The following is a 6000-nucleotide window of genomic DNA, read 5'->3' as shown; positions in this document are numbered from 1 at the left end:
ACCCTTGTCTTAGGTGGGTCCTCAGTAACTCAGAGATGGGAAAGGGGCATGTCTTATGTGGGTCCAGGAGCTCTAAGAGGAGGGCAGCATCTTAGGTGAGTCTCCAGTAGCTCAGAGTGGAGGTTTGTGTCTTAGGTGTGTCCCTAGTATTTCAGAGAGGGGGATTATGTCTTAGGTTGGTCCCCAGGAGCTCAGAGAGGGGTCCTGTGTCTAGGTGGGTCTTTAGTAGATCAGTGCAGAGGGTCTGTTCTTAGGTGGCTCTTCAGGAGCTCAAAATAGAGGGGCTGTGTTTAGGTTAGGGTCTCTCAGTAGAATAGCAGCTCCTGCTTCAGGAATTAAATGTAAGGAGTTTATTTGGGAGGTGACCCAGGAAAAATAGTAGGGTGGTGGAGAATGAGGCAAAGAAGGGCAGAACACCAAAACAGGGGTCCTGGGTAGAGTGGTGTCACCCCAACACTCACGGCTACCCAGAACCTCATAATGTGACGTTATTTATAAATAAGGTCTTTGCAGATGTAGTTAAACTGAGGATAGTGTGGGTCCTAAAACCAATGACTAGGTGAGGACACAGGGGAGGCCAAGTGATGATGGAGACTGAGATTGGCGTGGTCAGCTGTGAGCCAAGGAACGTCAAAGATCACCGAGAGTGACAGCAGCTGGAAGAGGCCTGGAGAAGCTTCCCCTGGAGCTTTCAGGGGGAGCACAGCCCTGCTGGCACCTTGATTTTGGACTCCTGGCCTCCAGAATAATAAGAGGATGGTGTCCTATTGTTTGAAGCCATTAAGTTTGTGGCAATTTGTACAGCAGCCCTAGCAAAGTAATGCAAATTTTGTACAAGGAAGGGAGGTGCTGCTGTAGCAAATATGCCATGGAATTGGGTAGTGTGTCGACACTAGAAGGGTTTGGAGGCACATGACTGGAAGTGCCTAGATTTCCTTGAAGAGAGTGTTAGAAATGTAAATGTTACAGGTGATCCTGGTGAGCACACAGAAAGGAGTGAGGCGAATGCAGAGGAAGTGTCTGTTGTCTCAGAGAATACATATATTGTCGTGGACAGAATGTTGCTGGGAATATGAACACGAGAGGCACCCTGGGGAGCCTCAGGTGGGGTGAGGAACAGGTTATTAGAAACTGGAGGGAGGCCATCCTTGTAAAGTGTCACAAACTTGGCTGAATTGGGTTCTAGTGTTGAGCAGAAAATAGAAATTTTGAGGGATGAATATTCAGCTGAGGAAATTTCCAAGCCAAGTGTGGACAGTGTACCTGAGTTCTCCTTGCTACGTGTAGTAAAATCTGAGAGAAAAGAAATAAATTGAGGAAGAAACTGCTAAGCAAAAAGGAACCAGCGCTTGATGATTTGGAAAGTCCTTAGCCTGTCCAGGTTGTTAAAATTAGAGAATTCACTGTTCAGGAGGTGTGGTCTGAAAAGAACACAGAAGGTGTTGTGAGGGAAACCACTGTTGAAGAGTTAGGGATGTGACTCGTGGGCCTTCCACATCCCAGGGGAGTGCAGGAATAGAGGTGGGGGTGCCCAGGGATGATCTGTGGAGCCTCTTGTCTGATAGTGTGGGCCCCTATGAATTACACAGGAGACCAACAAGGCTTCTGAGAATGTTACACCAGCAGAAACCCTGCTAGCCTGGATTGAGAGACACAGAGGTAGAGAAAGTGAAGGAAGAATAACTTGGAGGCAGAGCCATGAATGCAGAGACAGAGACCAGAGAAGGTGGTGCTGAAGCTGCTGCCAAGGCCCCAAATAGCAGGGCACCACCATGGACCCAGGGGACAGAGTATCAGGGCACAAAGGATTCTTCTCGGGCCTTGGAATCTCATGGAACTTGCACTGCTGGGTTTCAGACTTGCTTCAGACCAGTGATTCATTCCTTCATTCCTCCCATTCCCTCCCTTTTGGATTGAGTTAAGATTTTGGGAGATGTTGAGATGGGGGGATGTGATTTAAACATGGGACCAAAGTGACTTTTGAGGGGGGTCAGAGGGAAGGTTGTGATGGGCTGAATAGTGTTCCCCCCAAATTCGCATCTGCCTGAATGTCAGAATGTGACATGATTTGGAAATAAGGTCTTTACAGGTGTGATTGGTTGAGGTCATGCTGCATTATGGTAGTCCCTAAATCCAGGGACTGGTGTCCTCAGAGGAGAGGACACACAGAGACGTGATGGTGGAGACAGGAACTGCGGTGGGCAGCCACAGGCCAAGGAGCTCTGAGGATTCCTCTGCTGTTCTAAGCTCCCTGGTTTGTGGTACTTTGTTGTAGTGGCCCCAGGACACTGATACACGGAGGGTGTTGTCAAGCAGCTTAGGTCTGGAGGCAACTGGAGCTGGGCCGCAGGGAAGACTGCGCACCACCCCTCCCAGCAGAGCCCCAGGAGCATGCCTGTAGTTGACAGCACTGACCGCTGGGGTAGGGTGAAGCACACCCCTGGGAAAGGATTGGCTGGGTCCATGTGACGTCAGGAGGGCTGCAGAGGTTTTAGGAAGCAGGACTGGATGGGATGCTCTTAGGAAGTGGGGCTCGTTTTATGCCTAGATATCAATACATTTTATTAGAAAGTGGGAGGAATGAAGGGAGGCAGAAGCCTTAGTTGGTTACGGAGCAGCAGCCACTCATAGTCCCAGGATGAAGATGCTCAGTATATTATTCTTGGCTCAGCGACTTTCTGTTTTCTTGCCTGGACAAGATGATGGAGTGGCACTGTTTGTCTCAGAGTGACCTTGTGTGATGTTAATGATCTGCAATTGCTTCTCTTTAACAAAAGAACCACATGTCCCAGCTTCCTCACAGTGCAGAGCCATCGGCCTGGTTCAGGGAGAGAGCCTGGGGCACACTGCACCACACAGGGATCCTAGTTCTCTAATTTGGAGTGGGCCGCTGGTGAGCAGGATCCGGCAGATACCCAATAAGGGGTTGGGACAACCATGCCCAGTAAGGTGAGGTCTCCATCTCCACTCCCTGAACCTGAACTCCATGGCTGCTCAGTGAACAGAATACAACAGAAGTGGCGTTGGGGTCACAACCTGGAGAAACAGCAGCTTCCACAACCCGTTTTCAAGAATGCTTGCTCCCAGAAGCCGGCCACCCTGCTGCAAGAAAGCTCACACCACCTTGGAGATGTCCACGCCCCAGGATGAGCCTTCTTCAGCAGCGACCCTCCTGGACCACAGAGGCTGGAGCAGAAATGGCTGGTTGTGCAGCCTCTGCCTGGTCACTCAAGTGGCCCCTGGCATGAGGTTTTGAGATGCTGGAGAGTGGTTCCTCCTGCTTTGGGACCCCGACACATAAGGGCCTCCCTCAGAACTCTGAGGCTGCCAGCAGCCATCTCCCCTGGGTTAGTGTTGGGTTTCTGTCCCTTGCAGCTGACTAAGGAAGCCACTCAGCAAACAGGTCTGAGCCTCAGTTTCTCATCCGTAAAATGAGGATAACAGAGCACTCATGATGACTAGGAAAGCATAGCTGTTAGTGCAGGGATTGAGGGGCCATAGGCTCAGAGCCCCTTCCACTCCAGTGTCCTGCAGACTCGCTCCTCCAGTGATAGCACAAAGCCCCTCCTCCCAGCCTGACTCCGGGAGGCATGCACGTTTTTTCCCTCTTCCACCCTGGAAGGAGCTAGCATGCCCATTTTGCAGGTGTGGAAACTCAGAGGCACCGAATACCAGACCATCGGGCCCCAGAGCCCAGGCCTTGGGGAGAATGTCTGGGATGAGGTGTGCTGCTAGGAGCAGATCCTTCCCCTGGGCGTCAGTGTCCCCATCTGTGAAACAGGAGCCCTCCAAGCACCTGTCCCAGGCAGGTATCTGACCTAGTTGGATGGCCTTGGCCAGACTTCCAGGCCTTGTGAGAGGCCATCCCCTAGGGCCTCAGGAATACTTTTCCCCAAGGTGTCATCCAGGCCCCATGCCTGGCCTCTGAGGTGCTCTAAAAGCAGGGAGCTTTGAGTGTCTGTGGGTGTGGCCTGGGGGAGGTGGGCAGACACTGGAGCCCAGAAAGGGGCTTACCTAAGCTGGTCCAGCAGGGCAGAAAGAGTTGCTACACCTCCTGAGCCTGAGGGCCTGGGAGGGCCCAGGAGGCACGGGGGTCTGTGCTGGGCATGGGGAGGCCAGCAGGGAGCACGAAGGGGCACGGACGGTGGGGAGCAGGCTCTCACCCGCCTCGGGTGTCTTGGTTTCCCGCTGTGCCGGCTGGGCAGGCACAGGGCATCAGAGAAGCTTAACTGGCTCGTGAGCACTGACACCTGGGTTGCCCTGACCAGCCTGTGCGCTTCTTACTGCTGCCTTACCCGGGACCGCGGGGACTGTAGAAACATGCCCTGCCCCACGGGGGCTGCCCGAATCCTGTCATCGCGAGTCAGCCTCAGGCCACAGCAATGCGGCACAATCCTAGCAAGCGAGTGACCTTGGAAGGGCCGCTCCTGCTCTCTGAGCCTCGGTTCCCAGCCTGTAAGTCTTTCCGTGCAGGTGGACTTCAGAACTGTCCTGTGAATGTATACCCCATCCTTAAAGTCTGTACTAGTTTCCTGTTTTCTGGTTAGATAATAGATTCACGCTCACTGTAGAAAATAGAGACAACAAAAAGTCGGGAGGCAGGAAAACACACCCGTAGTCTGGCTGCCCGGAGTGGTGGAGGAGGTCCGGGGAGCAGCCAGCCAGGCTTTGCCCCTCCAGGTAAGCTCAGCAGGCGTGGCACACAAGAAGGGCTGGTCAGATCTATTCTTCGAATCTGTCGCCTGTTTCTGCCCTCGGGGGAAGCAGGTGGCCCGTGTGTCCTGCTGCCTGTCTCCAAGTAGTAACTTGGAACCTGCAGGCCCTTGGCCGGGGAGACCACGGTGGTGAGTGGGCGCCAGGCGGGCGTTGCTGCTGAAGGGCACCGGCTCTCCCTGCGGGGCGGCGAGAACACCTGTGTGCGTGGAGGGTGCCAAACAGCCTGGCGGGAAACATGTTTGGGAAAATTCTTTTCTCGCCAAATACCTAGCTCATTGGAGCTCTAAGCTCAGATTACTTTTATTTTAAAAATGCTTTTTAAGTTTTAACAGGCTAAAAGAAAAAGAGGCAAAGCCCATGAGGTCACCCTGCTCATGTGACTCATCTTGCAACGGAGCTTTTTTGATTTGGTCCATTATGAGAGGTTTTTAGGAGGAAAATCTCATTTTTCTATTGAGTGGAAATAAACATGAAGAATATTTATTTAAAGAAAAACAAGAGGCATTTTACAATTCTACAGTTATTACTGGATTTGAGGGAAGCACACCAATAACTACCTCCCCAACCAGGTTTGTGCACCATCTCCCTCAGGCCACCAGTGCCGTGGATGCTGTGTCAGGCAAATGGGGTTGAGGCAGGATCTCTGGGGCAGGCAATGCCTCAGCTACATCTGGTGGGAAGAGACTACCAGATTAGGCCCTAACCATCCCCTCGAAATCTCTAGCAGCATATGGAAGCCCAGGGTTCAGACTCCTCCCCCTGTACCAGACTCCCGCATTTCTTACCCCATATTGTGTGTTCCCAGCTGCAAACCTAGATGGGGGATCAAGTAATGGGGTAGGGGCTGGACCCCCAAATGCAAAGAGGCCAAGGCTACTGTCAGTTCCTCGGGCATCTGTGCTGGCTTCTCCTTGCCTCCCTGCCAGCTGCCCACATGTTGGCTCCACCAAGGAAGCCATACATCCTCTCCAATTCACAGGCATGGAACAGGCTTTCAGGTCACAGAATAGCTTTGTTGGGGCAGGGCATCAGGGAAGGCTCCCTGCAGAAGGTGGCTGAGGCCTGAGGGCAAGGAGACACCAGCCCAGCATAGCCCAGGCACTGCCCTTAGTCTGGGCTGGGATGCGGAGAGCCTTGGTAGCTGGGAGAGCCCAGAGTAGGTGGCAGGGTGCCCAAGTTCAAATGCTGACAGGTCCTGCTTGACACAGCTTTATGATACTGCTCCATCTTTGATCATGTACCAGCCTCCCTCGCCTCAGGAGGGTGACAGAAACTTCTGCATCC

Source organism: Miniopterus natalensis, chromosome 12 (assembly GCF_054644295.1).
Source record: "Miniopterus natalensis isolate mMinNat1 chromosome 12, mMinNat1.hap1, whole genome shotgun sequence".
NCBI lineage: Eukaryota > Metazoa > Chordata > Mammalia > Chiroptera > Miniopteridae > Miniopterus > Miniopterus natalensis.
The sequence above is the reverse complement of the archived record's forward strand: the minus strand, read 5'-3'. Positions refer to the sequence as shown.